Source organism: Malaclemys terrapin, chromosome 5 (genome assembly GCF_027887155.1).
Source record: "Malaclemys terrapin pileata isolate rMalTer1 chromosome 5, rMalTer1.hap1, whole genome shotgun sequence".
In the NCBI taxonomy this organism is placed as follows: domain Eukaryota; kingdom Metazoa; phylum Chordata; order Testudines; family Emydidae; genus Malaclemys; species Malaclemys terrapin.
In genome coordinates, this window is record NC_071509.1 from 13,660,369 (window position 1) to 13,680,693 (window position 20,325).

A 20,325-nucleotide genomic window follows, 5' to 3' on the forward strand; every position below is an offset into this window, starting at 1 on the left:
AAAAACTTGTAGATGGTCTCCTAGCGGGATTGGGAGAATCTGCAGTTGCCTACCTCAATGATGTGGCCATTTTTTCTGATTCATGGGCAGAGCACATGGAGCACCTGGAAAAAGTTTTCGAGCGCATCCAGCAGGCAGGACTAACTGTTAAGGCTAAAAAGTGTCAAATAGGCCAAAACAGAGTGACTTACCTGGGGCACCAGGTGGGTCAGGGAACTATAAATCCCCTATAGGCCAAAGTGGATGCTATCCAAAAGTGGCCAGTTCCAAAGTCTAAGAAACAGGTCCAATCCTTCTTAGGCTTGGCTGAATATTATAGGCGATTTGTACCCCACTACAGCCAAATCGCCGCCCCGCTGACAAACCTAACCAGAAAGAAACAGCCAAATGCAGTTCAGTGGACTGATGAGTGTCAAAAGGCCTTTAACCAGCTTAAGGCAACACTCATGTCTGACCCTGTGCTAAGGGCCCCAGACTTTGACAAACCATTCCAAGTAATCACAGATGCGTCCGAACGAGGCGTGGGAGCAGTTTTAATGCAGGAAGGACTGGATCAAGAATTCCATCCTGTTGTATTTCTCAGTAAGAAACTGTCTGAGAGGGAAAGCCATTGGTCAATCAGCGAAAAGGAATGCTATGCCATTGTGTACGCGCTGAAAAAGCTACGCCCATATGTTTGGGGACGGCGTTTCCAACTACAAACAAACCATGCTGCGCTACAGTGGCTTCATACCGCCAAGGGAAATAACAAAAAACTTCTTTGGTGGAGTTTAGCTCTCCAAAATTTTGATTTTGAAATACAACACGTTTCGGGAGCTTCTAACAAAGTGGCTGATGCACTCTCCCGGGAAAGTTTCCCAGAGTTAACTCATTAACAATTGTTCTTGGAATGAAACATATTGTTAGTTTTTATATAATCAGTAGTATGTCTAAAGGTACATGTGTCTTATTAACTCTGTTTTCTCCTAGAACTCCAGGAAGAAATCACAGCCAGTGTGGAACCAAACATCCAACACTATCTGTGATTTGGGGGGCGTGTCATAACTATAAAGGGAAGGGTAATACCTGTCCTGTGTACAGTACTATAAAACCCCTCCTGGCCAGAGACTCCAAAATCCTTTTCCCTGTAAAGGGTTAAGAAGCTCAGGTAACCTGGCTGGCATCTGACCTAAAGGACCAATAAGGGGACAAGGTACTTTCAAATCTTGGGGGGGAAGGCTGTTGTTTGTGTTCTTTGTTTGAGAGTGTGTTCGTTCTCGGGGACTGAGAGGGACCAGACATCAATCCAGGTTCTCCACATCTTTCTAAACAAGCCTCTCCTATTTCAAACTTGTAAGTAAATAGCCAGGCAAGGCGTGTTAGTTTTCCTTTGTTTTTCTCAACTTGTAAATGTACCTTTTACTAGAGTGTTTCTCTTTGTTTGCTGTACTTTGAACCTGAGACTAGAGGGGAGTCCTCTGAGCTCTTTAAGTTTGATTACCCTGTAAGGTTGATTTCCATACTGATTTTACAGAGATGATTTTTACCTTTTTCTTTAATTAAAAACCTTCTTTTTAAGAACCTGATTGATTTTTTCCTTGTTTTAGATCCAAAGGGGTTTTGGATCTTGATTCACCAGGAGTTGGTGGGAGGAAGGAGGGGAATGGTTAATTTCCCCTTGTTTTAAATCCAAGGGGTTGGATTTGTTTTCACCAGGGATTTGGTGAAGGTTTTTCAAGGTTTCCCAGGGAGGGAATCCATTGAAAATGGTGGCAGCCGAACCAGAGCTAAGCTGGTAATTAAGCTTAGAAGTTTTTATGCAGGCCCCTACATTTGTACCCTAAAGTTCAAAGTGGGGATCTCAGTCCTGACAGAGCCACACCCTGCCCGCTCCAGCCAGTTCCCCTTGATGGGAGCTCTGCTAGCAGGTTCTGAGCTAACATGGGCTGGTTCAGTGCCTCTTAAGCCAGCACCCTGTTACAGTCCCCCATCCTGAAAATATGACCTACATTCTTTGTTCCTAGATGTATGGCCTTGCATTTGGCTTTACTAAAACACACTTGAATGAGTCCAGTTTACCCAGATATAAGTGTTCTATCCTTATTATTTCCCACTTCACCAGTATAGGTCATCTACCAAATTTAACAGTGATTTGTATTCTCTTCCAGATCGTTCATAGAGATTTTGAACACCAATGAACCAAGAGCCGATCCCAAAGGGACTCTTCGAGAAATACCTTCATTGGACGATTTGCCATTAACAATTACATTTTGAGATATATCAGTTAACCAGGTTTTAATCCATGTATGTACTACACTGATTTTGTTTAGTGCTGATTGTTTAATCAGAATATCTAAAGGAACTAAGTCCAACGCCTTCAAGATATCGAAGTATAGTATGTCAACAGTTATCTTTATCAACCAAACTTAGCTCATCAAAACTGAGCCTGAGAAGGAGCCAGAATTTACCAATGTACATTGCCAAAGAGCCACAGTAATACATCAGCAGCCCCCCGATCAGCTCCCGGCCCCTCCCACCCACCGGCAGCCCCGACGATCAGTGCCTCCCCCTCCCTCCCACACCTCCCAATCAGCTTGTGCAGGAGGCTCGGGAGGGGAAGGGGGAGGAGCAAAGGCATTGCAGGCTCAGGGGAAGGGGCAGGAAGGGGTGGAGTGGGGGCAGGACCTGTGGCGGAGCCAGGGGTTGAGCAGTGAACACCCCCCCAGCACATTGGAAAGTTGGCGCCTGTAGCTCCAGCCCCGGAGTTGGTGCCTATGCAAGGAGCCGCATATTAACTTCTGAAGAGCCACATGTAACTCCGGAGCCACAGGTTGGCCACCCCTGCCTTAGACTAAAACAGAAATGCGAGTTCCCTGCTAGATAAGGCATTCAGGAGCTTGTCCCGTTTTCTGCTAGTACTAGGCTAAGTATTCCTTGCCTTGGTGAGAAAGGCTTTTACTGGCTTTGCAGTTGATGGTGACTCTCTCTCCTGGAGACAGAAATGCAAGTTCCCTGCTATCCAGCCCACACCCAGCAGGCCATGCAGTGAGTTGTACCCCCAGCTCTCTCCCCCTAGAGCAGATAGCGGGCCTGTACAACCAGGAACAGGTCCAAAGGGTGATGGCTAAACACTGCTGGAAAGTGTCCCCAAGGCAACGGGGCTGTTTGATGGAACCGTGGAGAGGGTCCCACCACCCAGCAGGGAAGAGATGCAGCTTTGTGGGGAGCTCAGCACCCATGGTCAATGGAGCTGCTCCCTATTCTCTGCCTCTCCTCCAGACTCCTATTCCCCTCCCAGCCTGGAACCTCCAGGCCACAGGGACAGGGACAGTTTTCTCTTTTTCATTGCTTTTGTTTCTTTACATACCTGCAGAGTTTGGGGTGGGGGCTTGTCCCAACCTGAACTAGGAAAGGTGGAAGGTTGCTCTTGAGGTCAGGGTCCTTCCCAGTGATTGGGGGACTCCCAACCCCTTGCTGGCAGGTGGATGCTGAGATCATTTATTACCATCCAACCCTAAAAAACACCATTTCAACACAAGGTAAGCGTCAGGGACTGTGTTCCTACTTATTTGTACAGCATCTACCATGACGGGCTCCTGATCTTGATTGAGCTCACTGAAGTAATCAGTGATAGAATAGCAAATCCCATTTCAACACAAAATGAGGGAGCTACCACAGAGCTAGGCTGAGCTAGTCTATTACCCCAGTGTCTCACCCCTTCCCTTTTTGTGGATGTTTTGGATCAGATGTGAATTTTCATATTTAGCCCAAATTTGCATACGTCATGTCTGAGTAACATCCCCCTGTTGCTCTGAGCATTTTTAAAAGCTCTGTGTGGCTCATGACACTTTGTTGATCAGCATCTGGTCAGTCAGACGTATCAAGATGATCTCCCAGGCTCTGTTCATCTGGCTGCTAGTGCTCTGGGTCCACGGTAAGAATCAAACCAAGAGGGAACTGGCTTGATTAAAAGTAAAAATCCTCCTTTAACGAGGAATGAAAAGATCTAGGAACCTTGTCTATCAAACCCTTAATATCCCTGAGAGGGTTCCGCTAACTTCTGATTGTCTTTGTCTTACCTTAACCACAAAGAGAGAAAGACCATGTTTGCTATTTGGACATTGTGCAAAGTGCCCTGGGGTGGAAGGGAGTTGTTCCATTGATTCCAATATGTACCAAAAGGAGCAACTGAAAAGGTGGTATAATGACAGAGGTGCCTAAAGCTGGTTAGGGGTTAGCATCACAGCCAGGTGATGAACTATCATAACTAAGGAAAATGCAGGATTTTGTCTGGTTCGACCTACCGTAGAGTGAAGATGTAGTCATTTCTATTCTGTTTTTATCTTCAGATTCCAGTGGGCAGATTGCGCTGACTCAAACTCCAGACTCCCTGACAGTGTCTCCAGGAGACAGAGTCACCATCAACTGCAAAGCCAGTTCAAGCCTCACCAGTAGCTATACAGACAAAGAGCTCTTAGCTTGGTATCAACAAAAATCGGGACAAGCTCCTAAACTCCTTATTTATTATGCTTCCACCCTGCAATCTGGAGTCCCAGCCCGGTTCAGCGGCAGTGGGTCTGGCACTGATTTCACTCTCACAATCAGCAGAGTTGAAGCTGAAGACGCTGGAGATTATTATTGTCAACAGGGCAAGAGTGACCCTCTCACAGTGATACAGACCAGTACAAAAACCTGCCTGTGCTGTTCTGTTCAATGTCACAGCTACTTCCCTCAACAGAATCACCTCCTCACTGGAACTGCTACACTGGAGGTTGGATCAGCCTTTCCGCATCTCAGCATTTGGGCCAGAGAATCCCCTGGGCTCTTATTACTCCCCCAATTGCAGGGCAAGTTTACGCCAATTGCCAAAAATAGTTCCCACCGGCTACCCTATGGAGACTGAGCATTTCAGAATGAAAATGTCCCGGTGATGAATAGGCAGCACTACCATGTGAAGGATAGAACTGAGGGCTGGGCCAAAGATTCTCCATGGAAAGTATTTTTGATGAACGATGTCTTTTTGAACCATATGCACATTTTCATAACCCTTTTTTTTATTCTGTTCTATTTTTTTCCAGATTTTTTCTGAATTTTCAGAGAATCACAGAAATGTGGGGCTGGAAGGGACCTCGAGAGGTCACCTGCTCCAGTCCCCTGCACTGAAGCAGGACCAAGAACCAAGCATACCTAGACCAGCCTGACAGGTGTTTGCCAAATCTGTTCTTAAAAACCTCCAGTGACGGGGATTCCACAATCTCCCTTGACAACCTCTTCCAGTGCTTAATTATCCTTATTGTTAGACAGGTTTTTCTTCTACCTAACCTAAATCTCCCTTGCAGATTAAACCCATTATTTCTTGTCCTACTGTTGCCAGCCCAAAGGGCCCGAGGTGGCAAACAGCGAGGTTCGTTGCCCGGTTGGCACCAATAAGGACACCGAGGGGAGAAAGCAAGCCAAGTTTATTTCAGAGCCCTGAAAAGGCACTAGGAGACCAGCATGTCTCAAATCAAGTGCAACAAATACAAACAATTTGTTCCTTTTATATTCCAAGCAGTTTCTGTGCAAGCCTTTGTCTATTTCACCCTAACCCTTCCCTTCCAGACAACAGTTACAGCAGGTACACAGTGTGCATGTTAGAAACTTTCCCTTCGCCTGCTTCTCTTGTGGCCTTGCAAGGCCGGTTTACAGCAGTTTTCCCTCGTCTTATCACTACAAGTTTTGCTAGTGTTAACGAAACTACAGCTGTCTGCTAGAAAAGCTGACCCTTACATTTCTACTTCAGCATGTAAGCAGTTAGCACAGAAGTAGGTGAAAGTTCTCAAGATGGAGTCACTGTGGTTCAGGTAGGCCCAGAGCTGAAGAGCTTCATCGGCACTTTTGGCCTTCCACTCTCCCGAGTTACCTGGTAGCTATGCCTAGTGACACCAACACTACCTTCAGTGGACATGGAGAAATATTGATCACTATCTTCTCTATAACAGCCCCTCAACATGTCTGAAGACTTATCAGGTCTCCCCAAAGTCTTCTTCTCTCAAGACTAAACCTGTCCATTTTTTTTAAAAAAAATCTTTCCTTGTGGGTCATGGGTTCTAAATCTTATTTTTGTTGCTCTTCTCTGGACTCTCTCCAATTTGCCCATATTTTTCTTACAGTGTGGCACCCAGAACTGGACACAGTTCTCCAGCTGAAGCCTCACCAGTGCCAAATTCAGTGGGACAGTTACCTCCACTGTCTCACATACGACTCTCCTGTTAATACAGCCCAGAGCCATCCCGTCCATAGGATGGATTGGGGCAACTGCCCCAGGCCCCGCGCTTTGGGGGGCCCCATGCTTTGAGCCGCGGGGTCCAGGGCGGCCTGAGGAATTAGTGGGGGGCCTGGCGCTAGCAGCAGCGAGTGACCTGGCCCCAGCCCACTCTGCCCCACCCCGCTGGCTCCCGGCATTGCTCGGGGGAGGGGTGGAAGCCAGAAAGAGGTGGGACAGGGGCTGGGTGGAATGGGGTTGGGGAGGGGCGGGGATGGGGCAGAGGTGGGAAAAGGGGGGCGGGGCTTGGGGTGGAATGGGGGTGAGGAGGGGCAGGGGCGTGGCAGAGGCGGGAAGAGGGGTGTGGCCTTGGGGGAAGGGGTGGAGTGGGGGCGGGGCATGGGCAGGAGGAGGAAGGGTTGTCCCAGGCCCCACACCTCCCTAAGAACGGCCCTGATGACTTTAGCCTTTTTCACAACTGCATCCCATTATTGACTCATTCAATTTGTGATCCACTATAACCCCCCCAAATCTTTCAGCATTATTTCCAGAGCGGGAAAAGGGGAAACAAAAATAGCATTGATAGATTCCTAGATGTGTGGCCAGAAGGGTGCATGATAACAAAACAGTCCAGTGGGTCTCAATCTTTTGGGACTTAGGACCCATCTGTAAATCCTGACAGCCTGTTGTGACCCAGTAAATAGATTTAATGCAAAAAAATATCTGGCTTAATAAATATTTCTTACCCACAATATATAGTACACACATTAACAGAACAAGTACTAAATGCTGCAAATACTAAAATATAGTACTTACATATTTGTTGTATAAATAGTAGGTTTGACTTAATAAGCAACCTGAGCTTGCTTCTTTTTGATGCGTTTATCTCAGTTTGTTGTAATTGTAGCCAGCACAATCCGAAGGTCATGCTCGGCGTTCAGTCTGTTCCTGCTTTCATTTTTCAGCTGACTCAAGGCTGAAAATCCTGTTTCAAGTATGTAGTACTGAATGGTAAAATAACTCATAGCATGGCTAGCAAGAGTGGGATATTCACCTGCAGCGTGGCACCAAAACTGGAAAGGACTCGTTTCAGTATATTTTCTCTGTAGACAGCTATTGCAAGACAGCTCAGTCTGCGAAGATTCTTCCTCCATAGGCAACTATATGTTTTCTAACACTACTCCAAATGGATCATCTTTGAGTTGCTGATCTGGAAAGTAATCACAGAATCTAGTGTGTAATTTAGTTAAGTGATTACAGATCATTTCCTTCAGCGCTTTCCAGCAAGACATTAGGAAACGTGTCCATCCTACCTTTTGAAATGTTTGTTCCACAAAGTAAGTTTGTTTGTTTTTAATGCCACAATTTTGTCTGTTTGCGCAAAGCCATCATGCCTTCTGTTCTTTAAGGACAGATTCAGATCATTCAGTTCATCAAATATATCTGCCAGATATGCAACGTGAGCACGCCATGTCTCGTTACTGAAGTGTTCTGCCAGCTGGGAATTTTTCTTCAAGAAAAGCGGCAAACTCTTTTGTCAGTTGGTATACAGAAGACAAGATTTTGCCAAAGAACAAAATTGAAAAGCAGATGGACATGCTCACTGCCCATTTCCTGACAGAAAACCTGAAAGCATCAGGAATTCTTGCCATTGTGTTTGATATAAATGACAATTTTCACAACTTCTGTAAGAGCTTTGTGAAGCTCAGGTATCATGTCTTTAGCAGATTACACCTCCATGTGCAGGAAATTGTGGTTCCATGTTGCACTGGGTGTTTTTAAATGGATGCTTTGCACATCTCTGAAATGTTTCCCCATCACTGAAGCAGCTCCGTTAGCTGTAACACCAACACACTTTGTCCAGCTCAATCCCACCAACTGCATGTGTAGTGACCCTCACCCTGGTACTAGCACCTGGATTCTTTTGTTTCTAATATTCTTAAACTCCTCCATATTGTCCCTTAACTTTGCTGGCCATAAATTTCTCCTTCAGTCCTTTTTACTCCCCTTATCAATTGTCTACAATTCTTAGCATCTCATTTATTTTCATTTTTTGTTAGCTTCCCCTCTTCCTATTTGTTATATATTTTTACATTATTTATAGCTGCTTTCACTTCTCCACCGAGCCAGTTGTTTTTTTAATCCAGTATAACCTTCATTCTTGATTGTGGCCTTTGGGCCTCTAGCAAAGTGTTCTTAAACTATTACCAATTATCATTCAAAAATTACCACGTTTGTCTTCATACATGGGAGCAGATTCTATTTGAGATTCATAAAGAAAAGCTAGATGCAAAGAACGCTCTTCATGTAACATTACGTTTCCAAAGCACTGTGTTTGAGAATTGCGTTGAGCGGCTCCCAGGAAATTTGGGCTCAAAGTTCTCACTACATCATACGCATGACAATAGAGTCTCTAAGGTGAGAACGACTATAAAGGAGCAGCTGGGGAGAAGACAGCATTCAGCTACAACTCCCCTAACAACGGAAGATCACTGAACACTGATATCTTAGCAGTGATTTCTAGTAAAATAGTCATACTAACTAACATTCACTCAATAATCTTGTGGACACTTCATTTTCAACTACGATGATTTTCTGCTCTAGGTGAGGGAGCTCCCAAGGTCCAGTCAGGTTAAATCTGACTCTATCCCTTTTAGAATCCATTTTGGATCAGAAGGGAATTTTCATCTGACCAAAATTTGCATATTTCACGCCCAAGTGACATTTCTCCTGCTGCTCTGATAATAAGTGTGCTGTGTCACACAATAAGTGTGCTGAATCAACATCAGGCCAGCCGGATGTATCAAGGTGATCTCACTGGCTTAACTAATCAGGTTGTTAGTGTCTTTGATCCAGAGTAAGGATCAAAATAAGAGGGAAATGCCTTTCTATAAATTCATCCTTTGAAGAGAAATGAAAAGATTTAGGAATTTTGACTCCTCAGAGAGTTGCACTAACTTCTGGGTGTCTGTCACATGTTGACTGCAATTACGGGATAACTCTTATTTGAAAACCATAGTCTTGATCCAAAGCCCACTGAAGTGAAGTGAGTCAGTGGGCTTTGGGTCATGCCCAACTGAAAAATGAGTTGGGATGGAAGGGCCACCTGAGGCTGAACGTCAGCATCACAGCCAGGAGATGAACTGTGGGAAAGATGTACGTGGGAATATCTGTAAAGATACAGTAACATTTAGTTTGACTGAAATCCATTTTGCTTGCATATTCAGACTTCAGTGGGCAGACTGTGCTGCCTCGCATGCCACAATCCCTGTCAGTGTCTCTAGGACTCGGAGATGAGTCACCATCAACTGCAAAGCCAGTTCAAGCCTCACCTTCCCTGGCTATCACTGCTTAGCCTGGTATAGGCAGATATCCTAAACTCATTATCTATGGTGTATCACCCTGCAATCTGGGGTACCAGCCTGGTTCAGTGGCAGTGGGATCCTTTAGTTTCACCGTCCATCAGCAGGGTTGAAACTGAAGATGCTGGAGGTTATTAGTGTCAGCAAAGCTACAATACCCCACGCACAGTGATACAGACCAATACGAAATCCTGACTGTGCTCTTCAGTTCAGTGTGTCGGCTGCTTCCTAAACGTTCACTTTATCTGTGCCACTGCCACACTTCATACCAGGTCAGAGGTTTGGTCAGCACATGAACACTTTGCTGGGTGGGCCACGGACACTGCTGTTCTCCCACTGCTCCCAGCCTGCAGCACAGACAGGAAGAACTACACAGCCCAGATTTTCATTCCAGGTGCCCGGGATTTTAGCTCACCTGAACTAGGGTCAATGATACTATTCCCAAACCCAGCCAGTAACTCTCTCTTACTGCCCTGTAAACGCTGTGCCAGCATTTCAGAATTAAAGGAGACACATGGTCGGCCCAGGGCTTCATTGGCAGTGCTGCCAGGTGAGGGGAAAGCGGTGAGATCCTGAGCTCTGGGGCTGCCAGGGACTGGGAAGGCTGCAGAGGCAGCAAAGGAACAACTCACAGTGCTCCTAGCCACCCAGTGTGGCGGACACATGGCATGACACTGCCAGGCTGCGTTAGGCATTGCATGCAACCTGCAGAGCCCTGGCTCCAGCTAGGAGTCTAGGGCCTGGCTGGCTCCCTGCCCCTGCGCTCTGCCTCTCCATCCCCTGGAGCTGGGGGAGAACAAGGGCGAGGGAGAGGAGACAACTCCCAGCACGGCACCTCTTCAACCCCTGGAGCTGGGGAAGAGAGAGGTGGGAGAGGACACAGAGACCCTGTCTCCCTGCCCCTCTGTCCCCTGGAACTAGGGGGGAAACAGGGCATAGGAACAGACCAGGTTCAGCACGCTGTCTAGCTGCACTAGTGTTGACCCCTACGGGTAAATAAGGAGAGACAGGGATTAGCACTGAGGACCTGATACAAAAACCCACTGAAGACAGTGCAAAAACTCCTACTGACTTCAGTCCAAAGTGAGGGAGGAGCCCAGGGCCTGAAGGGTTGAAGTTGCCATTTCACCCAGGGTCCCTTTCTTTTTTGTGCACGTGTACCAATCACACGGATTTTCACCTGACCCAGATTTGCATATTTCCACCCAAGTGATATTTCCTGCTGCCCTGAGCAGTTATAAAACGTTCGCTGTCTGCTGTTATGGCTTGTTCATCAGCATCTGGCCAGTCAGACGTAGCAAGATGATCTCACAGGCTCCACTCATCTGGCTGTTGGTGCTCTGGATCCGGGGTAAGGATCAAACCAAGAGGCAACTGCCTGAATTAAAATGGTTATTTTTAATTATTTGCACTGCAGTAGCACCTAAAGGACCCAATCAGGACACCTTTGTTCTAGGCCCTTTACAGACACCTAATGAAAAGATGGTCTCTGTCCTAATGAGGTAACAAACTGAGCTAATAAACAAAATGTTTAAATCCAGAGAGGTTGCATATAAAACCGTAAGCTTTAACCAGAGAGTGTCACTATCTTCAGAGAATATTTGTCCTGTTTCAACAGCCATTAAAAGAAAAAGAATATATAAGAAGCTGAGAACAATAGAAAAAAAGATTTAGGATGAAAGAATATAATCTTTAATACTATGACCAGGTTATGAGCTACAGTAATTATATAAAGAGGCCAATGGGAATCTTTAACCCGGCACAGTATTGTCCAGTTTGACGGAGTGAATGCATCTCTCATGTATTAAATTACATTTTATTTATTAATTCAGATGCCAGCGGGGACACAGTGCTGACTCAGACTCCAGAATCCCTGGCAGTGTTTCAAGGAGAGAGAATCACCATCAAATGCAAAGCCAGTAAAAGCCTTTCTTACCAAGGCAAGGAATACTTAGCCTGGTACCAGGAAAAAATGGGACAAGCTCCGAAATGCCTTATCTATCAGGCTTCTACCCGCGCCTCTGGGATCCCAGACCGGTTCAGCAGCAGTGAGTCTGGAACAGACTTTATTCTCACAATCAGCAGAGTTGAAGCTGAAGATGCTGGAAATTATTACTGCCTGCAAAGCTATGATGCCCCTCTCACAGTGATACAGACCAGTACAAAAACCTCCCTGTGCTGTTCAGTTCAGGGTAACAGCTGCTTCCTTCAGTCACCTTCTTAGTGACGCTGCTAAAATTATTTAAGGGCAAAGTTGAGCTTAGCCTTTCAGCACCACACGTCCCCTGTCCTCCCAGTACCCCCACGCACATATAAAATCCTGATGAGTTTCCGGCAAGAGAAATGTTCTTCCCTACAGCAGCATTTTTACATCCACTGGAATAATGTGATTTTTTTTTCCTACCTAAAATAATTTCAGTCCCTCCCTCAGCCTCCCAACATGATTCTTACTGGCCGCCTCAAATTCTCTCTGTGTATTTTAGGATCAGAACAGAACGATGGGCTCAGCATACAATGGCAGTGTTGCCCTGTTTGAGTAGCAGAACATTATCCCGGGGGCTAGTGCTGCCAGGGCTGGACAGCCTGCAGAGGTGGCATGTCTGAACCCAGGAGGGAAGGAACAATGCATCACACTCTATAGCCACACTCAGTCTGACACACACAGCGTGGCAACAATGGCAGCCTGCATGAGAAGTTGTGTCCTCTCCTGCGAGAGGGGAGGGAGCAGCTCTGTGGTGCATTTGGGTGCAGGAGAGGAAGAAAACTCGGCTAGTTCAGAGCCATTCAAATAATGTAACACATTTCTTCCTTTAATTGAGGCCATTTGAATGTTAAGAGGATGGGTCAGAGCAGGGATTGGAAGTCTGAATATTCACAGAAACATGGATTTTAAAGCCACAAGGGACCACAATGTTCATTTAATGATCCAACATCACACAGGTCTGGGAATCTACAACGTATTGATTCCTGCAGTGCAGGGAATAATTTTTTCCCCTCTCTCAATATGGGGATTTTTCCTGTCAAAATCATTATAGGAAAAATTCCCACTTTTCGGGCCAGCTTAATTTTGATTGTCCGTGTTACTGTAGTGCCCTCTCATGGTGATACAGAGAAATACAAAACCCTCCCTGCTCACCTCTGTTTTCTTCATTCAGTGAAGCAGCTGCTTCCCCTGCAGTTTGGCAGGACCAGTACAGCTGCTGCCCTGTCAAAAGGAAACTGGGGTCTGAGAGACATCAGGGTTCTCACACCACAGTCCAGTTCTCGCTCATCATTTCCACCGCTTCCCCACCACCACCTCAGTGAGATACGGCAGTGGAACGCCGCATGTTTCAACAAAGCCTAATCGGCTCTCAGTTACACTGGTGTAAATCTACAGAGAGCTCATTATAGTTGCGCTGGCATAAATCTGGAGTAACTAAGGGAAGGAAGCAGCCCGTATAGCTTGCCTACACATGAAAATTAAATCCAGAATAAGGCAGGGTGTGAATTTAAAGGGGATTAACTATTCCTGATGAACTCCATATTTTGACCCTCTTATTACAGAATAAATTAATTTGGAATAAACAGTGGATTAAGCTAATTGAGAATAAGGCACTCTTCTTCTGGAATAAAAGCATCCACACATGGAGCTACTCAGGAATAGGGATTCCAAAATAACTCCCCTTGCAGCAAGCCCTAAATATCTATTATTAGAATGAACTTGCTATGAAACAATAGAAATAAAAATACAATCCTAGCTCTTTATAAAATGGCTGTAGCACAGACTGCATTATAGCATAAGAACATCAGAACATACCAGCGGCCATACTGGGTCAGACCAAAGGTCCATCTAGCCCAATATCCTGTCTTCTGACAGTGGCCAATGCCAGGTACTTCAGAGGGAATGAACACAACAGGTAATCATCAAGTGACCCATCCCCTGTCGCCCATTCCCAGCTTCTGGCAAACAGAGGCTAGGGACGCCGTCCCTGCCCATCCTGGCTAATAGCCATTGATGGACCTATCCTCCATGAACTTATCTAGTTCTTTTTGAACCCCGTTATAGTCTGAAGTTTCATGATTTTGTTTTATTTCATGACATGTCAGTAGTAGTAGTGCATATTATGTGCTACAGTAATAAATAATCTCCTATATGCAGGGGCAGCCCTAAAAGAGTGCGGTGCTGGACACGGGGGATGGCACGTATCCACTGGGATTTTCTCTGCCTAGAGAGAATGTCTGAGGTCACAGTCTTCTTCCAAGTTCTTTTTTTTTAAATCCCTTCTTCCCCACCACACCTTCACAAAGAGTTTATTTAAATGACTCAGCCACTACCAGCACTAGAGAGCCCAGTGCATTCCCTCTGCTGTGACTACCTTTCAGCTTCCAAGCTCTCTTTCTCTCGGATACTCCATGCAGCACCATGCACATTGGAGCTTGTCCTGATTTCTGCTGGTTCCAGGCTATAGCATGTATGTCACTGAGTCGATGGACTCTCCTGCAAGGCATTCAGATACTGCATTCATCCCTGCAGTATAAGAACTTTGACACTGTAAATACTGTACATTAGCATTCAAGACCCACAGCCATGCAGCTATTGACTTGCCCACGTTTTAGTGCAAGACATTAAAAGCCAGCACCAAAACAATAAGGACGAGCTGAAAAGAAAAGGAGAAACAGGCACGTCTCTTTCTTTGTACAGTGCCTTGCTTAATGGGGCTTTATCCTGATGGGGGCTTTTGGGTACTAACACAGTAGAAGTAATGAATAATAAAACAACAAATCACATCTCAACACAAAGGAAGTGAGCTCCCCCGCCTGCCAGTCTGACCATGGCCCCCCTTCCTCTTCCCTTTTGGTGCACATTGTCACGTCACACACTAATTTTCATCTCTGAACCAAAATTTGTATATTTCACACCCAAGTGACATCCCCATGTCGCTCTGAGCTGTTTAAATGTTCCATGCCACTGGCTATGGCTTGTTGATCAGCATCGGGCCAGTCAGACGTATCAAGATGATCTTGCAGGCTCAGCTCATCTGGCTGTTAGTGCTCTGCATCCAGTGTAAGGCTCAAACCAAGGGGCAATTGGATGAATTTAAAGTAAATCATCCTTGAAAGGAAAAGCTCTAGGATTTTTATCTATCGAACCCTAAATATTCCTAAGCGTTGCAGTAACTTTGAGTGTCTTTGTCACATTTAACGGCAGTTAGAGAGAAAGGGCATATTTAAAAAACGAGGGCTAAAGCAAAACCCACTGAAGTTGAGGGGAATCTTTCCATTCACTTAAATTGCCTTTGGATCAGCCCTAGGAGAGCAACCATAAAAGGAGCTAGAATGAAAGAGCCATCTGAATCTCACCATTCACATTGCTGCCAGGTGAACAGGCGGGAGGATAGCTCAGTGGTTTGAGCATTGGCCTGCTAAACCCAGAGTTGTGAGTTCAATCCTTGAGGGGGCCACTTAGGGATTTGGGGCAAAAATTTCTCTGGGGATTGGTGCTGCTTTGAGCAGGGGGTTGGACTAGATGACCTACTGAGGACCCTTCCAACCCTGATATTCTATGAACTATGGAATGATACATGGAAATATTTATACAGCACATTATTGTTTCATTTATTAACTGTGTGTGTGTGTAAATATATATATTAACTTACATTTTATTTGTAAATTCATTCAGACTCCCAGGGGCAGATTGTGCTGACCCAGACTCCAGAATCCCTGGCAGTGTCCCCAGGAGACAGAGTCACCATCAACTGCAAAGCCAGTTCCAGCCTTACAGATGAGGATTTTGGCAGTGACACCTTAGCATGGTACCAGCAGAAAACAGGGCAAGCTCCTAAGCTTCTCATTTATGAGGCTTCCACCCTGCAAACTGGAGTTCCAGCCCGGTTCAGTGGCAGTGGGTCTGGAACCGATTTCACTCTCACGATCAGCAGTGTTGAAGCTGAAGATGCTGGAGATTATTACTGCCAACAAGGCTCTCAAACCCCTCTCACAGTGATACAGACCAATACAAAAACCTCCTGTGCTGTTCAGTTCAGTGTCAGAGCTGCTCTGTAAACAGAGTCATCTTCTCAGGGCTACTGCACTTGGGCAAGAGGGAGATGACCTGGAAGACAGTTTTAGTTGCTGGGTTTTGGATGAACTGAAGGGGTGATGTGAGTGTTGGGAAGGCCAAAAAAGGAAGAAGGAGCCAGTAATTAAGAGCAGACACAAGCATTTTTCCCCACTGGACAGGGAGAATGGGAAGAACCGGAAGGATTTAGACTTGGCCCAAAGATGAAGGGAGAAAGAATGGGGGAGCAGAACATGGTCACCAGTTGTGGGGGCTTCTTTAGCGAGGGGATGACAATACTGTCAATGGCAAAAAAGAATGGGGAATGTGGAGAGAACTTAGGAAGGAAAATAAGGAACTTGGTTCTAATCATGTAATGCTCAAGCTGTTGACAAGAGGGCCACCAAGACATTTTGTAACAGGCTGCACCATAGGACTGGACTGAGGGGGACAGGTCAGGTGAGGATAAGTTTTGAGAGTCATTCAGCATAACATAGCTGGGTCTCTGTAAGCAGATGAGGTTGCCAGCTATGAGGCGTACAGGAAGAAGAGGAAGGCACCCAGGACAGGACCATGGGACTCTTCAGAGCAAAGAAGCAGCAACCAAAGAGACCCTAAGGGAGATCAGAGCCCCAAAAGTCAAGTGAGAACAGGAATGCCAAGGAGAAGAGAATGATCAGGATTGAAAGCTGCAGAACATTCATGGAGGATGAGGCTGGAGTAAAGGCCTGGAGACTGGCCAGGAAGAGGCTGTCTGAGACCTTGGTGAGAAGAGTCTCAGGAGAGTGGAAAAGGCAGAACCCATTTTGGAGTGGATACAGGCATGATACAGAGGGAGGGAGTCAAGGCAACAGTTCAAAATGAGGCAAATGGGAGAAGGGGGATGGGTTGGTTGCTGGAGACAGAGGTGGGGTCAAGGATGGGCTTTTTGAGAATGCCAGTGCATTCCTGAACAATGTGGCGAAGGAACCATAGGATTGGGAGAGGCAGAGGAAAGGGAAGGGAAAGGAGTCCGGCACATAGGAGAGGAGTAGATGAGAGAACCCATGGTTGGTGACCTGAGAGAAGCATTGGAGGAAAGAAGGGTGAAGAGGAGAAGGGAGTAAATTAGGCAGGTGGGGAAGGGTCATATCTGATGGACTCCTTCAGCCAAAAGATTCAGCCTATGAAATCCCAGGCAGAGTGAGAGGAGACATGGAGTGGAAGGCAGCGAGTAGGAGATGGGCCCCTGAAGCCAGGGCCTCAATGAGAGTGAGAAGTAGAGCTGATTAGTAAGGAAGGGGGCAGCTCTGAGGAGGGGGAAGAGGATTAATTCCTGGTGGAGAAAGTCCCCATGGTTCTTGGATTTCCCCGCCAGGGTGTCAGCAAGTGGGAATAAGAAAGGAGGACATGGAGGTTGGGTGCAAGTTATGGATGGGGCTGTGGGGCAGAGACTAAACAAGTCTAGGGTGGGGAGAATGTGGAGAAAAGGGACAGTCACGAGAGGAGAGGACAGGCAGAAAGGGGGAATAGCTGGAGAGAAGGCAGAGATTTTGCTAACTCGGCAGCTTCTATGGAGACTTGAATGCAACTTAAAGCTGTCCACCTGCGGCAGGAGCCAAAAGGAGAAAGGAGACAGCAACACAACCTGCCCTCTCTTGAAAGAAATCCAGACCTGGGACTTTAAGGTAGACAGGTTTTTTACCTCTGTATTTGGCACTGGTGCAACCACTGCTGGGATACTGTGTCCAGTTCTGATGCCCACAATGCCAGATGGATGTTGATAAACTGGAGACGACTCAGAGAACAGCCACGAGAATGATTAAAGGATAGAAAACCTGCCTTATAGTGAGAGACTCAAGGAGCTCGATCTATTTAGCTTTATAAAGAGAAGGTTAAGGGGTGACTCAATTACATATCTTTAAGTACCTACATAGGAACAAATATTTTGTGGTGGGCTGTTCAGTTTGGCAGAGAAAGGTAGAACACAATCCAATGGCTGGAAATTCAGACTAGAAATAAGGCATACATTCTTAACAGTGAGCGTAATTAAGCATTGGAACAATTTACACCAAGGGACATGGTGGATTCTCCATCACTGACAATTTTGAAATCAAATTGGATGTTTTTCTAAAAGATCTGCTGTAGGAATTATGTTGGGGCAATTCTGTGGCCTGTGTTATACAGGAAGTCAGATGAAATGGTCCCAATGGTCCCTTCTGGCCTTGGAGTCTATGAAAGTTAATACAGCAGTAAGATCACTATCCACATTCTGAAATAGGGAAAATAAATCAATTCTATGGGTCCAGTTCTCCCCTTGCAGGATGTGACTAACTCACTGAGAGTCGCCGATGTCTCATGGGGGAGAATTGGTCCTTATGTGTCTAAAAGCTGGGCCTATTCCAGAGGTAAAGGTGAGAACTTTGGCATAGTCATAACTGACTGATCTCTCCCTGCTGCTGTGCGTAGATATAAACGTTGCGTGTCACTCTCCATAGTTAATTGATCAGTACTGAGCGGTTCAGACACGTCAGAACGATCTCACAACTTCAGTTCATCTGGCTGTTCATGCTCTGAATCCAGAGTAAGAATCAAACCAAGCAGGTAATGACTTAAAAAAGCAAAGTATTGCCATAAACAGCTTGCCTTTACAATGAGACCAGTGACTTTTCTTATCTCCAGTTTTAAATCTATTCACATTAAGATGACAATATTGATTAAAATGCGAGTAGAAACAGTGAATGGAAACACAGTAGAGTTTATTTGTTTTTGCCTGAGATGTATCTTTATTTGTACTTTCTATGCACATTCAGATTCCAGAATCCCTGCCAGTGTCTCCAGGAGACAGAGTCATTATCAACAGCAAAGTCTGTGCCAGCCTCAGCTTTGATGGAACTAATCGTCTATCCCGCTACCATAAGAAATCGGGACAAGTTCCTGAACTCCTTCTCTATCATGCTTCTACCCGGCAATCTGGGGTCCCAGCCCAGTTCTGTGGCAGTGAGTCTGGAATGGATTTCACTCTCATTAAATGCTGAAGATTATTATTGCCAGCAAGCTGCTCGCTCCCCTCTCTCAGTGATACAGACCAACATAAGAACCTCTCTGTGCTGTTCAGTTCAAGATAACAGCTGCTTCCTAAACATCGTCACCTTCTCAGTGCAACCGCTACTCTGGCCCCGGGGATCCAGTGTTGAACAGCCTTTCGGTGCTTCACTGCCTGGTACAGTGCTTCATTCCCCTGTGCGCCTCCTACTTCCCTTATTTGCAAAGCAAATAAAATTAAGGAGCTGGTCAAGCCAAGTTTGCTGCTAGAGAAGTTTCCTTCCTTACCAAAAGGCCTGGACTTCATTTGAGCTGCAGGATCTTTTTTTTCCTGGCTTAAATGGTTTTACACCTTGATCCCCAAAACAGATTTCTTCCTGGCTGCCCAGAAGACTGTCAGAGCATTGCAGGGTTCAGAGAGAAGCGGTCAGCCCAAAGCCAGGGAGGGCTGCGGAGGCCTGAATCTTCAATTCCAGAAGGAAAGGAACCTCTGCAGCGACCCACACTGGATGATACGTGGCCCAGCATCAATGGGCTGCCCAAGGAGCTGCATCCCAACAATCTTCCTCTGCTAGCAGGAAGCTGGATGAAATCGGTGTCCTCTGAGGGGAGAGACCAGGTCAGGTCCCCAGAGACAGGTTCAGTGGGAAAACGGTAGACATAACATTTTTCGATTGAGTCACACCCACCGGGCAGCTCAGAGACATGGTGCAAGGATCTGGTCCTCTTTCTACTGGGACTATGAGCAAAATACAATAGGAACCTGCTAAATGCCACATGTGGCTGCATAAAGGAACAGGGTCTTGGAGTTTCACCAACTCCGACTTTCTAGTATCCTTCATGGATGGGGCTACACACTAGAGCAGAGGACTGCTCAAGAGCTGTTTGATAAGGGCAGGTTTTATTTCTTTCCCTGGGTCTGACTCCAATTTCCCTTTAACAGACTAATTAACCTGGTGGAGCACAAACACATGGTGGTTAAACATCTCTCTCTCTCTCTTTATATCCTGTCATTTGCAAAGGTCTTTGTTTGGGGGGAGGGGAGGCCTCTGTGGGTTCGGTTTTACACCCGCTGTTGACTGCTTTGCCGGGTTTCCTTTCCTCCACCCCACTACACTCCCAGCAGCCAGATCCCTCCAGAGAGATTCAAATGCTGAGACCTAAAACAAGGAGAAAGCCTGGCTCAGTTGCAAAAAAGATAGAATCTAAGAGAGAGAGATGGATTATGGAAAGCACATTGGGGGGTAGATTTATCCATATCTTACCCCAGCTATCCCTTGGCAGCGTGAAGTCCACCAGGGACCAGGTCACAGATGCCCAAAGCAGCTGATACTTCCCAGTCACAGGGAAGCTAGCACAGCCCAAAGCTGCTGTGGTGCTGGGCCAGCAGAAGGGATGGCCATGTAACATGCTCCATCAGCACCTCCCATCAGTGCAGCTCTCATGAGACCCCAGGCACAGCTAAAAGCTGGCCACTGACGGTTGGCAGGAGGCGCAAACAGTGTGGTGGGGGGGGGGGGGTGGCCACACATGTGCCCTGCCCAAAGGGACATGAAGGACCTTCTGTGCCCTGTATTTCTAGGCCCCTCCACCACCCTCACTCAAATCCTGACAGTTTCCCCTGACATTTTCAGTGCTCTTCGGATCACTGATAAAACACGTCCAAGCTCACGCTC

General features: G+C 46.2%; 1 gene segment (V, D, J or C); it reads left to right on the plus strand.

Annotated features, from left to right (window-relative positions):
• The window catches only part of LOC128837600 (Ig kappa chain V-III region MOPC 321-like), a 77,486-nt gene that overhangs the window by 37,187 nt on the left and 19,974 nt on the right, over positions 1 to 20,325 (plus strand).